The sequence below is a fragment of the Nyctereutes procyonoides genome, unplaced genomic scaffold, assembly GCF_905146905.1.
Source record: "Nyctereutes procyonoides isolate TBG_1078 unplaced genomic scaffold, NYPRO_anot_genome, whole genome shotgun sequence".
Classification (NCBI taxonomy): Eukaryota; Metazoa; Chordata; class Mammalia; order Carnivora; family Canidae; genus Nyctereutes; species Nyctereutes procyonoides.
Genome location: NW_026575047.1, coordinates 58,216,265 through 58,233,143, shown reverse-complemented (window position 1 = coordinate 58,233,143; position 16,879 = coordinate 58,216,265). Strand labels below are relative to the sequence as shown.

At 39.6% G+C, this 16,879-nt stretch overlaps 1 protein-coding gene across 2 annotated transcripts in view; it reads left to right on the top strand.

Annotated features, from left to right (window-relative positions):
* The window catches only part of GABRB3 (gamma-aminobutyric acid type A receptor subunit beta3), a 234,825-nt gene that overhangs the window by 40,317 nt on the left and 177,629 nt on the right, over positions 1–16,879 (top strand). The gene's annotated exons all lie outside the window — the stretch shown is intronic.

Genomic DNA, 16,879 nt, shown 5'->3' with positions numbered 1-16,879 from the left:
GGATGGAGGGGGCAAGAAATTGCACACTTGCCAGTTGTTAAAAATATTTCTCTCTGGGTCCCTCGGTGCTCTGAAATGAATGCCCACTTGTCATGATGGTCTGGTATCCTAAGCCACAGTGCTTTGTGCCTCTATCATAGTTATTTCAGAGCCTAAATCTGAGCTACATGAGGGAAGTGACAATCTTACAGCTAGGAGGTAAATGATGGCTGATGGCATCTCACAGTGGTGACCGATAGTACAGATTCTGATGATCAGTCAGGTTTGGGCATCGCCAATTTTGGTAATGGAATCAATGGCTGGGTCAGTTTTTGTTTTTTGCCTTTTCTCTTCTCATCCAGCTGTCCTAATTTATTGGACTGGTTGGTAACATTAGTAATCAGGGCTAGGCTTCCTGAGAATAGCTGTGTCCAGACCAATACTGTGACATATTTTGTGACAGAAACAACAGCTACCAGTATGTGATAACAAGACACAATGTAGGACTCAATGTTTTTAGTCCTTGAGGCAATTTAAAACTCTGTGTTTGAACAATAGCAAATATTCGTTATCTAATGTTGTCAGTCATTCAAGGCAGAATATTTTAAAACTTACCTTTTACACACCAGTATTGCAAAATAGAGCACATTAAAGTATGAATGCAATCCAGATATTAGCAGTTTTCATAATTATCGACAATCGCTTGAATCACCCTGCCACAGATTTCCATATAATGATTTCATGCCTGATTAGAAGTGTGAAATTGAAACCAAGCACATTCAGTTTGAGGTAGGTGCCAACCTGAGTTCCTGGGAAGGTCGACACACATGTCCGTGTGGGTGTGGCATCCTGGAATAGACCACACTAAACAGGGAAATCCATGCAGCAAGCATTCCCTGAGATCTGCTATTTGCCCAGCTCTGCTGCATGTCATGCATGCAGAACAAGATCATGGAGCTGTTGGGGAGATGGCAGGAATAACTACCATCCAAATTGATGTGTGTGCTGTCCAGAGCCAGCGTGGTCTCTGCAGGGAGCATGAAGGAAGGTCCAACTGCTCTACCTGGAAGGTAGGTTCATGCACGGTGGAAGGAGGGGCCTGTATGCCCTGTGATATGGGAGCAGACTGAGTTGGGGTTCTAGGGGCCTGTGGTTTTATCACATCATCACCAGCTGCATCATGATCATCATCTTACCTGCTTTGTTAGATATGTGTTTCCTTTTTATTTCTCAAGGTGTTTTCCACCTCCATTCCTAGCACGCTCTCTCTCACCCACCACCCCAGTCAGTGGAAGAGAGTCAGTCTGTGGTATTCTCTTCCTAAAGCTATTTTGCAGTTTTTATCCTCTGGGCCCTTAAGACAAAAAAAGTCAATCACTATCTTAAATTTTGAAAATGAGGCTTTTCCATTGCCGTCTCCCAAATTGGAATATTGATCAGCTTATGTGCAGCCTGAGTTTGGCGGATTTGCTTTAGGAGATGTAGGGAATTCCTTCACAGCTCAGCTTCCCATTCTAATCGAATACCAGCTTCTGTTTTCATGAACCATATGCCTTCTTACCATGGCTTATTCATTACATCTACATTTTGCTTTTTGTAGTCTGGACATTTTAGAGTAATCTTTGGAATGACACAAGGTCATATTCTTTAGATTATTAATGATTTACAGTAAAGCATGCCTATATGTGAGTCATATACATTTTTAATTGTTTATTCACAAAGGAACCCCTTTTGCACACAAGACAATAGATGAGATTGAGGCAATGAAGACTTCAGAGCAATCTACTCCCTGTTAGTATATTACATATTATCGCAGGAACAATGCACCACCCCTATGCACATTAACATTTTCTAGCATTTCACTATCTATAATTTTTTATTTCAAGAATGTGTTCTATATGCTCAGGACTGGTAAAATAATTAAGTTTATAACGGGTGTTGTTTCACAGTTTGTTCAACATAATTACCAATGCTAAGTCCTATCCTCCTGGTTCCTGCCTTGGCACTTAAGGACTTACTGTCATAATGTGGCATCTTTGTGAGAGTCTTATTTCTTGCCTCTGTCTTCTGGGATACAGCACATCCCACACACAGCTGCAGGGAAAATTCTTTGTAGCTATCATAGCTGTTGCCCTGTTTCTTGCTCCATTTGAGAGAGGTTCTGAGATCCTTACACATTCAGAGTTGACTTTGCAGCCTATAAGTGGTGGCTTTAAACAGTTGTTTTTTTCTCCCTTTTCTCAAACCTTCCTGACCTTTATTAACCAGCCCACATTCTCTATATTCTCACTCCTTCAGTGGCATGATTATCCAAACTTGCTGGTCCTAGAGAGTGACTCTCTCACCAGGTCACATCCGCCTCATCTTTGCTCACACCTGGTCTTCTACAGACTTCTCCATTTGTCATCCACCCACTCTTCCTAATTCTCATTTCCACACTGTTAGCTCATCTAAATTTAACCGCACTCTGTTTTTTACCTAACTGCTATGTGACTTTGTAGTTTTTCCCATGCTACTTTTTGAGGATGTGTTTTATCTCCCCTTGATGCAGGTGATGTTTCCTTTCTCTGTTCTTTCTGTGTCCTCTAAAAATGTCATATTCTACATGGGGCTCAGATTTGTGTTTGACAAGTGTTTTATTGAACTTCTCTTGTGAACCAAGGACAGCTTCAGATGATTTCAGACACATGTGTCATTTGTTACTAACCACAGTGATAATGATAATAAAAATAGCTACAGGGGGATTATCATATTTCAGGCACAGGTTACATATATCTTCTCATTTGCTCCTCCCATGGCGAGGCATGAGGGTGATAGGCAGGGTCTATTCTGAAGGCTGTTTTGACAAAACTGAAGCTTGAATAGATTATGTAAGTTGCCCCCAAATCATGCATCTAGATGCTTGCACATCTTCTATGACTGAGTTCCCCTTTGAATGGAGCGAGAAGTTAATTCTCAGCTACTCACATTGCTAACATGTGTTAGTTTCCTTCTGGGTCCAAGGCCCCTGTCAGCATTTTCACTTCAGCAACCCAACCTCAGGACGACACTTGTCATCCCACAGACACTTGGACTTACCTGCCATGGTTCTATCTCACCTTTGGTTTGGTTTTGAAGTATCACATACCTGCAAGTAAAGGGAAGAAAGTGAACACCTGAAATGGGCAACCTAGTAAATGCTCACTCATGCATAAGCTGCCACCAGTGCCCAGATCAGAACAGGGAGCACTCAGTTTCCACCGACCACATCTGATGGCATCAGCAGATGGCACGGCCCTTTGGTGGAGCCCTCGTTCTGTCCTGTGTCACTACCTGTTCCCCCAGCACTAGTTCTTCCCTGAAGTGGTTGACAGCCCACAACCATCTCACTGAGTGACTGTCTTGGAGAACTTTGCATACTGCCTTCTGTACCCTCAACCCTACAGATCCCCAGACTAGATCATGCCTGTGATCACCACCTTCTTCCATACTTGTGAACCTCAGTCCTGCATTTTGATGCCAAAATAAAAAAAAAGAATGGTTTTTACACAGTGACGTGGTTGCCAGAATTACTGATCAGCGGTCCCTGCTATGACCCACGTGCATTAACTCCCTCTTCTACCCTTCACCTCTCCTACTCAGGACATCACCATTTTCCTCACCCCTACCTTCTCAGGGCTTGTGTCCCATCTCATGAAAAGATAATAAAAAAATTTTCAAGAGGAAATCCCCTTGGCTGTCCTCACAGGGCTGCTGCCCCTTCATCTGTAAACACCAATACTTCACCCTAATTCTCTCACTCTCACTACTGCATCTCTCTTGGCTGCTCTCTGACATGGAGTACCACCCCATCACCCAAACCAGAGACCTCCTGGCTCCTTTTTGCTGCTCTTCCCCTAGCAACCTGTTCACTTTGACCAGCAGAGCCTTACCAAGCTGCTCTTTTCTCTACCCTCCTCCACCCAGTAGCTCACTGGAATTTCCTGTGTTGGTCTTCTCTTGCATCTGCCATCTGAGAGGACCACCAGAATGCAACTTCCTTTGTTTCCCAGCCACTGCAGGACCAGTGGCTTCCTCTGAACCCTTAACTCCTCCTATCCTCCTGCCCCATTTCTTTTTTTTTTTTTTAATTTTATTTATTTATGATAGTCACAGAGAGAGAGAGAGGCAGAGACATAGGCAGAGGGAGAAGCAGGCTCCATGCACCGGGAGCCCAATGTGGGATTTGATTTGATCCCGGGTCTCCAGGATCGCACCCTGGGCCAAAGGCAGGCACCAAACCGCTGCGCCACCCAGGGATCCCCCTGCCCCATTTCTTTGCCTTTGTTTCAGCCTAAGTGTTTGCTCCATGCCGGGGTGCTGTCTGCACAGGTCTCTGTGTGCAGAACCTACTCCTAGACCCAAGCTTAGTGCCCCAATCTCTACCTGCCCTCCTCCCCTTCCAATGTCATTTGATAACACCACTAGTGATAAACACAAGCTCTCTCTTCCAAGGGCCAGATTCACATCCTTAGAAGTTTGAGCATTGCACGTATAAAATGTCCAAAACAGAGCTCTTGAATCATTGGCTCCTGGCTTCACCCTACTCTATTTCTCACTCATCAGAGAATCTTGCAGAGTGCCACCTGCCACGTCTTTAGAGATCAGTCCTCTTGTCCCTGTTCCCACCAATCCTGCCCTTACCTGTCCTTTAATTGGCTTCCTATCTCTCCTCTTGTTGCCTTTTCTTTGAAAGTGACCACTGAAAATCATGCATTATGTTCCATATGTAAAATCCTCTGATCCTTTATGTCTTCTCTGCCCTGCTCTCTGTTCCCCTTCTATTCCTGCCTCCTCCTCTGGCCTTATACTGGCAATCTTTGTATTGTGCTAAGTTTACGTGTTAAGTATATGTGTTAGGTGTATGTCTATGGAGGGCCTTAGCACTTGTGCTTCTTCTTCTCACTTTCCCTGACTTTACTGGGCAAACTCTTGAATATTCAAATCTGTATTCAAGCCCATACTCATCAGAGAGCATTCCTGCATGTGAAGCAACTGCTCCCCTCTATCCTAGTCACTCTCTCCCCTTACTCCTCAAATCAACAGTATTAAAATTGCTTTATTTCACCATTTGTTTATGTCTTTCTATTCTCTTTTCCCTTAGAATATAAGACTCATGAGAGCAGGTATTTTATGTTGCTCACTGTGGTCATGAGAAAAGGTCTTTCTGGACACTATCTCTGGCCAGAACAATCCTACACACAGTACACATCTTATTCTTCAGTGTGCCTGGCAGTGCACTCCTATCATGCAGGAGTGATGGACAGGTGAGCTTCTTGGTAGTTGGTAAATGCCATGTGTGGATCCATTCTATTTCGGCTATTGTCATTTCTGAGGGAGCCTACTGGAGCAGGGCACATCTTCTTGGGGATGACTGTCATGTACAGCAGCCAACTTTACTCTTTGTTTAGATTAAAACTCTAGAAGAAGAACACAAATATTTTTTTCATAGAACATCTCTAGGAAAATTAATTCAAGAATTTTGGGGGGAATCTCTAATCTGGTTGTGGATTATATCATTTCCAGGGATATTTTTTCCTCTCTTTGTGACCTTCCCATTCAGGGTAATTTCTGCCCATCAACATGCTGAAACCTCTTATGCTAAAATTCCATTAAAACGGGGGAGGGGGGTGGCAGTGGGGCAAGATGGCGGAGGAGTAGGGGTCCCCAAGCCACCTGCTCCACCAATTTACCTAGATAACTTTCAAATCATCCTGAAAACCAACAAATTTGACCTGAGATTTAAAGAGAGAACAGCTGGAACGCTACAGAGAGAAGAGTTTGCACTTCTAACAAGGTAGGAAAGCAGAAAAAATAAAAATAAAAAAAGAATCAAGTGGGGGAGGGGCCCCTGCGAGAAGCCAGGCTACAGCCAGGCAGTGAGAGCCCCAGGACAGGAAAGCCCAGGCCCCGAGAAGCAGGAACTTTAAAAATCCGCCTGGGATTCTTCCCGGACGCAAAGGCGCTTAGCAGGGAGCTCGGGCAGAGCGCAGGAGGGTGGTGGAGCCTCCAGGCTCCCGAAGCCATTAACGAGGCAGCCGCCGGGGAGAGCGCTCACCCCTCCCCCCCCCCACAGCGGAGCTCGGCGAAGGGCTGCAGCGCGCCTGGCGGGGCCTCGGGAAGCTCCGGCGGCAGCTCGGGGCGGAGGGGGCTGGTCTCTGCTGCCTTCGGGAGCCGCGCCCGGGAGAGCGATTGCAGCAGCGCAGGCCCCGGAGCCCAGAGCCCCGGGGACACAGCCCAGGACCCTGCGCTCCCCCCGGGCCAGGCGGGGGCGGGGAGGGCACAGGACAGCGAGGACACTCTTGTCGCTGGGTGCTCCCGAGCTGTGCAGATCAGCACCCGCAACCCCCGGGAGCACCCAGGCCAGTGCGACTGGGAGACTGCGGGAGTCACTGCAGGAGCTAACTCCAGGGCTGGAGAGCTGGCAGCAGCCAGTGTTGTTCCTCCTGTGTCACCCTGTGCCTGGGATGGAGCGGGGCTACCAGGGAACAGGGGCCTCACAGGATAAACAGCTCCCACTGAGCCGTGCACCTGGCAGGGCGTGGGGCAGCTCCCCCAGATGCTTACATCTGAGAATCAGCACAGCAGGCCCCCAGAAGATCAGCTGGAAGGACAGGGGAAAAGCAAGTTCTTGGAGGAGCAGCACTGGAAAGCTCCAGGGGAACTTGAGAGATTTATAGTATATAGAACCAAAGGATACCCCTCCTTGTTTTTGTTTTTCCTTTTTTTTTTTCCTTTTTCTTCCTTTTTCCAATACAACTCGTTCTTAGCCACTCTTCAGTGAGCAAAATGACTAGAAAGAAGAACTCACCACAAAAGAAAGAATCAGAAACAGTACTCTCTGCCACAGAGTACAAAATTTGGATTACAATTCCGTGTCAGAAAGCCAATTCAGAAGCACAATTATAAAGCTACTGGTGGTTCTAGAGAAAAGCATAAAGGACTCAAGAGACTTCATGACTGGAGAATTTAGATCTAACCATCCGAAATTAAAAATCAATTAAATGAGACGCAATCCAAACAGGTGATCTTAATGATGAGGATTAATGAGGTAGAAGAAAGAGTGAGTGACATAGAAGACAAGTTGATGGCAAGGAAGGAAGCTGAGGAAAAAAGAGAAAAAAGACCATGAGGAAAGGTTAAGGGAAATAAATGACAGCCTCAGAAGGAAAAATCTACATTTAATTGAGGTTCTAGAGGGCGTCGAGAGGGACAGAGAAAGCATATTTGAACAAATCATAGCTGAGAACTTTCCTAATTTGGGGAGGGAAACAGGCATTCAGATCCAGAAGATATAGAGGTTCCCCCCCAAAAAAAATCAATAAAAAACATTCAACACCTCAACATCTAAGAGTGAAACTTGCAAATTCCAAAGATAAAGAGAAAATCCTTAAAGCAGCAAGAGACAAGAGATCCATAACTTATATGGGCCGAACTATTAGATTAACAGCAGACCTCTCCACAGACACCTGGAAGGCTAGAAAGGCCTGGCAGGATATATTCAGGGTCCTAAATGAGTAGAACATGCAGCCAAGAATATGTTATCCAGCAAGGCTCTCATTCAAAAAAGGAGAGATAAAGAGCTTCCAAGATAGGCAGAAACTGAAAGAATATGTGACCACCAAGCCAGCTCTGCAAGAAATCTTAAGGGGGACTCTGTGAAAGAAAGAGGAAGTCCAAAGAAATAATCCACAGAAACAGGGACTGAATAGGTATTATGATGACACTAAATTCATATCTTTCAATAGTAACTCTGAATGTGAATGGGCTTAATGATCTCATCAATAGACGCCGGGTTTCAGACTGGATAAAAAAGCAAGACTCATCTATTTGCTGTCTACAAGAGACTCATTTTAGAGGTAAGGACACCTACAGCCTGAAAATGAAAGGTTGGAGAACCATTTACCATTCAAATGGTCCTCAAAAGAAAGCTGGGGTAGGAATCCTCATTTAAAGTTTATCCCAAAGACTGTAGAGGGACACTATATCATACTTAAAGGATCTATCCAACAAGAGGACCTAATAATCATGAATATTTATGCTCCTAATGTGGGAGCTGCCAAGTATATCAATTAATCAATCAAGCAAAGACATACTTAGATAATAATATACTAATACTGGGAGACTTCAACACGGCGCTTTCTGTAAATGACTGATGTTCTAAGCACAACATTTCCAAAGAAACAGGAGCTTTAAATGATACACTGCAACAGATAGATTTCAGAGATATTTACAGAACTTTACATCCAAGTGCAACTGAATACACATTTGTCTCAACTGCACATGGAACTTTCTCCAGAATAGATCACATACTGGGTCACAAATCAGGTCTTAACCAATACCAAAAGATTGGGATTGTCCCTTGCATATTTTCAGACCATAATGCTTTGAAACTTGAATCAATCACAAGAAGAAATTTGGAAGCAATTCAAACACCTGGAGCTTAAGAGCATCCTGCTATAAGATGAAAGGGTCAACCAAGAAATTAGAGAAGCATTAAAAAGATTCATCGAAACTAATGAGAATGAAGGCACAACTGTTCAACATCTTTGGGATACAGCAAAAGCAGTCCAAAGAGGGAAATACATTTCAATACAAGCATCCCTCAAAAAACTGGAAAAAACTTAAATACACAAGCTAACCTTGCACCTAAAGGAACTGGAGAAAGAACCACAAATAAAACCTACACCAAGCAGAAGAAGAAACTTAATAAAGATTCGAGCAGAACTCAATGGAATAGAAACCAGAAGAAATGTGGAACAGATCAACAAAACCAGGAGTTGGTTCTTTGAAAAAATTAATAAGATAGATAAACCATTAGCCAGCCTTATTAAAAACCAAAGAGAAAAGACTCTAATTAATAAAATCATTAATGAAAGAGGAGAGATCACCACCAATACCAAGAAAATACAGACGGTTTTAAAAACATATTATGAGCAGCTATATGCCAATAAGTTAGGCAATCTAGAAGAAATGGATACATTTCTGCAAAACCACAAACTACCAAAACTGGAACAGGAAGAAATAGAAAATCTGAACAGGCCGATAGCCAGGGAGGAAATTGAAGCAGTCATCAAAAACCTCCCAAGACACAAAAGTCCAGGGCCAGATGGCTTCCCAGGGGAATTCTATCAAACATTTAAACCAGAAACAATACCTATTCTACTAAAGAAAGACAGAAAGGGATGGAGTACTTCCATACTCATTCTATGAGGCCAGCTTCACCTTAATTCCAAAACCAAAGACCCCACCAAAGAGGAGAATTATGGACCAATATCCCTGATGAACACAGATGCAAAAATTCTCAACAAGATACTAGCCAAAAGGATCCAACAGTACAGTAAGAATATTGTTCACCATGACCAAGTGGGATTGATCCCTGGTATGCAAGGCTGGTTCAACATTTGTGAAGCAATCAACGTCATAGATCACATCAACAAGAGAAAAAAACAAGAACCATGTGACCCTCTCAATAGATGCAGTTAAAAGCATTTGACAAAATACAGCATCCATTCCTGATCAAAACTCTTCAGAGTGTAGGGATAGAGGGAACATTCCTCAGCATCTTAAAAGCCATCTACAAAAAGCCCACAGCAAATATCATTCTCACTGGGGAAGCACTGGGAACCTTTCCCCTAAGATCAGGAACAAGATAGGGATGTCCACTCTCACCACTGCTATTCAACATAGTACTAGAAGTCCTAGCCTCATCAATCAGGCAACAAAAAGAAATAAAAGGCATTCAAATTGGCAAAGAAGAAGTCAAACTTTCCCTCTCTACAGATGACATGATACTCTACATAGAAAACCCAAAAGACTCCACCCTAAGATTGCTAGAACTCATACAGCAATTCGGCAGTGTGGCAGGATACAAAATCAATGCCCAGAAATCAGTGGCATTTCCATACACTAACAATGAGACTGAAGAAAGAGAAATTAAGGAGTCAATCCCATTAATGATTGCATCCAAAAGCATAAGATACCTAGGAATAAACCTAACCAAAGAGGTAAAGGATCTATACCCTAAAAACAACTGAACACTTCTGAAAGAAATTGAGGAAGACACAAAGAGATGGAAAAATATTCCATGCTCATGGATTGAAAGAATTAATATTGTGAAAATGTCAATGCTACCCAGGGCAATTTACACATTTAATGCAATCCTTATCAAAATACCATGGACTTTCTTTAGAGAGTTGGAACAAATCATCTTGAGATTTGTGTGGAATCAGAAAAGACCCCGAATAACCAGGGGAATATTGAAAAAGAAAACCATATCTGGGGGCATCACAATGCCAGATTTCAGGTTGTACTACAAAGCCGTGATCATCAAGGCAGTGTGATACTGGCACAAAAACAGACACAGAGATCAATGGAACAGAATAGAGAATCCAGAAATGAGCCGTCCACTCTATGGTAAACTAATATTCGGCAAAACAGGAAAGACAACCCACTGGAAAAAGGACAATCTCTCCAATAAATGGTGATGGGGAAATTGGATAACCTTGTGCCAAAGAATGAAACTGGACCATTCTCTTACACCATACACAAAGATAAACTCAAAATTGATGAAAGATCTAAATGTGAGACAAGAATCCATCAAAATCCTAGAGGAGAACATGGGCAACACCCTTTTTGAGCTTGGCCACAGCAACCTCTTGCAAGATACATCTATGAAGGCACAAAGGAAACAAAAGCAAAAATGAACTATTAGGACTTAATCAGGATAATAAAAACTTCTGCACAGCAAAAGAAACAGTCAACAAAACTAAAAGACAACCTACAGAATGGGAGACGATATTTGCAAATGACATATCAAATAAAGCGCTAGTATCCAAGATCTATAAAGAACTTATTAACCTCAACAGCAAAGAAACAAACAATCCAATCATGAAATGGGCAAAAGACAGGGACGGAAATTTCACTAAAGAAGACATACACATGGCCAACAAGCATATGAGAAAATGCTCCGCATCATTTGCCATGAGGGAAATACAAATCCAAACCACAATGAGATACCATCTCACACCAGTGAGAATGGGGAAAATTAACAAGAGAGGAAACAACAGATGTTGGAGAGGATGTAGAGAGAGGGGAACCCTCTTGCACTGTTTAATTCAATATCTCATCATTACTTACCTGGATTTTTGAGGTCATTTCCTAGCTGGTTTCCCCTCTGGCCATGCTGTCCATCTTTTATACTGACAATATCATATTCCTGTAATATAAATACCTGTCTCATTTTTTTTACAAAATATTTGCTAGTAGCACACCTATCATCCATAATTTACATTGCAAATATTTTGTCCTCCATGAAGTCACTCTATCTTCCAGAGATATTTCCTCTGATGATCTCATAGCATCAGGTACATTTCTGTTAAAATATTAATCATACATACGCAATCATGCATTTCTGTACTTCTTTCTCCTTGATTTTATACATGTTTCTAAGATGGAATCCACATTCCCATCTTCTTTGGCATTTCCAACATGTAACATATTGTCCACACAAAGGTAAAGCCTACACACTGCTTCTCAAATACGGATCCTCATTTCTTTTAGAACTTTCACCCCACCTTCCCTCCTCAAAGACTCATTGAAGGTAAAGGAGGGTGGGTGGGAGTTTAAGAATCCTCTTTTTTTTCAGGTAGAGATCTGTAGACATATATTTATTAAATACTGGCTTAGGGAATCTTTTTTTTTTTTTTTTTTTTTTTTTTTTTTTTTTTTTTTTTTTTTTACTCAGCATCAAGTCACCAGAGCTTTGAACTGTGTCAGTGAGCATCTCTGGTTTATCTTGATTTATCTTGTGCAAACATTAGCAAAATATGTCCTAAGATATCAGAAAAACCTAAGAAGCTGTTTTTTGTGTTTGGGAATGCTCAAAATTTTTCTCATATAAATTAATTTCATGTAAATTAATTGCTTCCTTGCTTTATGCCATTTGGTGTTAGGAAAGCTTTCATAGGAAAGCTTTCTAATTTCTTCTTTGACGAAGCATCTGTTCCAATCTTTTGCCCATTATCTTATTTTTTTCTTATTGTTGAGTTTTGAGAGTTCCTTATGTACTTTGGAATTAGATTCTTTCTCAGATACATGCTTTGCAAGTGTTTCCTCCCAATCTGTAGCTTTCTATCACCCTTATCATCCTCTTAATAGACATTTTTTTTTCAAAAAAAAAAAAAGAAAAGTTTTTCACTTTGATGAAATGCTATTTCTCAGATTTTTTTTCTTATATGGATTATGCTTTTAGTCTTGAGTTTAAGAAGTCTTTGCCTAACTTAGGGTCACAGAGTTTTCTTAATATGTTTACTTCTGGAAGTCTACAGATTTAGGTTTACATTGAAGTCTATGATACATTTTCACTTTGTTTTTGTATATAGTATCAGGTATGGATTGAAGTTCTTTTTTATGCATGTGGATTTTTCTCTTTGTCTATGGATATATAGATGCCTAATTGTTCTAACATTATTTATTGAAAAGTTCCTTCTCCACTGAATTATCTTGGGCCTTTGTTGAAGTAGTTCATAAATGTTTGGGTCTATTTCTGGACACTCTGCTTTGTTTCATTATCAGCTTATCTTCATACCAATCCATACGACAATTATTGCAGCTTTATAATAATTCTTGAAATAAGGTAGTATTAGTCCTATGAGTTTCTCCTCTTTTTTTATTAAACATTTTTAAAGATTTTATTTATTTATTCATGAGACACACACACACGAGAGAGAGAGAGAGAGAGAGAGAGAGAGAGGCAGAGATGCATGTAGAGGGAGAAGCAGGCTCCATGCAGGGAGCCTAATGCAGGACTTGACCCCAGGACTCCAGGATCATGTCCTGGGCCAAAGGCAGAGGCCAAACTGCTGAGCCAACCAGGGATCCCCAGTTTCTCCTCTTTTAAAGGTTGCTTTGGCTGTGCTAGGTTCTTTGCATATCTATATGTATTTCATTGTACATTTGTCAATTTCTGTGACAATACTGAGATTTTGATCAAAGTGCTTTGAATGTATATAGATCATTTTGGAGAGAATTGACATGTTGGCAATATTGAGTTTTCTAACTTATAAGCTTGGCATATCTCTCCACTTCAGGTATTTTAAAGTTTCTCTCAGTAGTGTTTGATAGTTTGCATTGTATAGGTCTTTTACATCGTTTGTCATATTCATCTCTATTTCTTATTTTTGGATACTATCATTAACAAAACTTTTAACTGCAACTTCTAGTTGATTATTACTAGTACATCAAAATAACATTGCCTTTTGTTTTTTTTTATTTTTTTAATTTTTTTATTTTTTTATTTTTATGTTTATTTTTTATTGGTGTTCAATTTACCAACATATAGTATTGATGTTGTATCCTGCAATCTTCTTAAACTCATTTATTTGTTCTAGTAGCATTTTTTATAGTTCCCATTGGATTTTTGACATAGACAGTCATGTCATCTGTGAATAAAAACAGTGTTATCTTATCCTTTCCAATCTGGATGTTTTTATTTCTGTTTCTTGTCATATTAACATTGGCTACATTTCTGATTCAGTGTTGAATAGAAATGATGTGAACAATATCCTTGTCTTCCTCCTGATTTTAGAAGGAAAGCAGTAAATCTTTCACCACTTATTATGATGTTTCATAGATGCTCCTTATCAAGTTTAAGAAGCTTCCTTCTATTCCTAGTTTGATGAGCTTTTCAGTGAGAAATGGGTGTTACATTTTGTCAAAATATTTTCCCTCTAAATCTATGGAGATGATAGTATGGTTTTCTTTTTGTTAATATGTTGAATTAAATTTATTAATTTTATTGAAATTTAAGTAACCATCATACAGCTCATACTTAGATAAATATTCTCAAAGTTACTTTGAAAACAAAACAAAACAAAACAAAAGTTACTTTGAATTGCTGGTATGCACACACTTGGTCAAGATATATTCTTTTATGTGATTTGCTAGAAATTTAAGTTTTTGCATGAATGTTCAAGATGAATACTGACGTCTGGTTTTCTTTTCTTGTGATTTCTCTGTCAGATATGGGTATTAGAGCAACTTTAAGCTCACAGAATAAGCTGGGTTGTTCTCTACATGTGAGTTTTCTGGAAGAGTTTGCATAGAATTGATATTAATCCTTCTTTATATGTTTGATAGAACTCACCATTAAAGGAATCTTTTCTGGCAAGATTTAGAAAAGTAAAGTTTAATTTTCTAAATAGATGTAAGGTTTCCTTAATAGATGTAGCCTTTGAAGAATTTTCCTATTCATCTGAGTTGTATAATGTATTAACATAAAGTTGTCATTATAGTCTTTTAGTTTCTTTTTTAACATATACAGACCTGAAGTGATACTACCTCTCTCATTCCTGAAATTGGTAATCTTTGTTTTCACTGTTTTTTTTTTCATACTAATCTAGTAAATGTTGATTCCTAAGGAATCAACTCTCAGTTTCATTGATTTTTCTGTATTGATTTTTTTTCCTATTTCATTGATTTCTAATCTGACCTTTATTATTTTCTTTTTTCTCTACTTAATTTGGATTTAATTTGATCTCTTTTTAATTTTGTAAGGTGGAAGCTAAGGTCATTGATTTGAAAACGTTTCTAAAATTAGAGGTTCAGTGTTACAAATTTTCTCATGTACTTCATTAGTGGCTGCCACAATTTTGCGATGTTATATTTTCATTTTCATTCAATTCAGAGATATCAGTTATCCTCTCTTCATTTTTTCTCTCCTTTTCCCTTTGTTTTATATTTTGTATATTGTCTATTGCTGTGTGTCCTCAAATTCACTAATATTTTTTAGCAAGATTTAGTCTGCTAATTCCCATTCATCTATTTTTCATCTCCAATATTGTGGTGTTCTTTTCTAGACGTCCTATTTTTTATATCCCCATAAAATATACTAACTTTTCAATATATGATTGAATTATAATTTTTAAAATGCTAATCCTAACATTTCCAATATATATGATATTAAAAGCAACACTCAAAAGTTAACTTTTTAAATATATACAATAGAGTTATAATAATTTTTAAAATGTTAATCCTAACATTTTTTGTATATTCTGGGTAAGTTTCATTTTGATTCATTGATATATTTTCTGATTATGGATTGCATTTTTATGCTTCTTTGCATGCCTGGTAATCACTGTTCGGATTCCAGACATTGTGAATTTTAACTTGCCGAATATTCAATATTTTTGTCTTCCTATATATATATATTCTTGTGCTTTGCTCTGGGACACAGTTAAGTTCCTTGGAAATAGTTTTATCCTTTTGAGTGTTGCTTTTAATATTGATTAGGCAGGACTGGAGCATTGCTCAGTCTGGGTTTAATTATTCCCCATTATCAAGGCAAAACCTTATGAGTACTTCATCTTATGCTCCGTGAATCTTGTTCTGGTGGAGTAGGCACTGTTAATTACTAGCTCTAGAAGTTTATTCTTATTTTTTTAAAGATTCATTTATTTATTAGAGAGAGATTGAGAACATAGGAGAGGGGCAGAAAGAGAGAATCTCAAGCAGAACCCCTGCTGATCATGGAGCCTGACACAGGGCTCAATCTCACCACCCTGAGGTCATCACCTGAGCTGAAATCAAGAGTCAACCACTTAACCCACTGATGAACCACTCAGGTGCCCCTGAAAGTTTATTTTTAAACCCTGACAAATATTCCCCTGAATATTTGTATTTCTGCCTCTCAGTTGGTTTTTGAGTTTGTTTTTCCTTTTCCTACTGTTTTGATATATTAGCTTAGTGTAAATTCAAAAACTTATCACACTATAACAAATAACATTTTTTCTTAGCTTTATTGAAATTTGGTTATTTAATCTAAATTTAGCAATTATGTTACTCATATGGAGATTCAATACAGCTCACTTAAAAATGAATGTTTTATTGTTGTTGTGATGGTGGTTGTTGAATCAAATTTACTATATCAGCTTTATTTTTCACAGTCCTCATAACTAACATTTTAACAGATGAAGTTTCTGACAGCTGAGCATAGGGAAAATAAACATGCATCTGCTGAACAGAAGCTAAGCAGAAGCCTTTGGGGAGACACAGGAGAAAAGCAATAATGAAATTGAAAGAGGGAGTATTAGCCCCATAAATATCTCTCATCTCCCATTAGGCCCTCTCCTCAACTTTCTCCTCCTTTCTGTCTTTATTCTCCTTCTATCTCACCTCTTTTCTTGGACATATTTTTCATTTTACCCTGTTTTGTTTTTCCCGAATTTTCATACTTTAGGACAATACTCTATTTTTTTTTCTTATCCTGAGTCCCTTCTCACTATGTTTTTATGCTCAGAGAACACTCCCCTATAAATGTATTATAATTTGGATTTCCTGAGTGTGATCACACAGCAATCAATTGAATTCTAATAGATTTCACTTTAGCATTCACAGCCAGGTTAAAAAAGAAATGGAAGAACACGTAATAGAGACTGAATACTTCTTTTACTGAGAAACAAGCCAAAATATTCCCAGCCCTTACCTTCATGAAGCATATGGGTAAATACTCTTCTGTTTTCTCCCTGTTTCTAATTCCCAGAGGCAAATAGGTTAATGACATTAGTCATGTCAATCCATCTGTCCCCTTTTCCTTCTGGGGTATAATCAGTTGACATTTCTTTGGCAGCAGAGGCTAACCTGGCAGCCTGCTTTGCATCTGTCTTTTCTGCAGATTGCATGGGGGCTGTTTCATCCCCATCCCCTTTGCTGGGCATGATTCATAGAGGCTGGCTTAGCTGATGAGCTGGGACTCTTTATCTGAAGTGATGAGGGAGGTGGGGTGAACTGAAATGCCAGATCTAAGTCCTTTTCTAGACTTGAGATTCAATAGAAAAAGCATTTGATGGCAGCTACCTTGATCAAATCCATGAACCTGACAGGA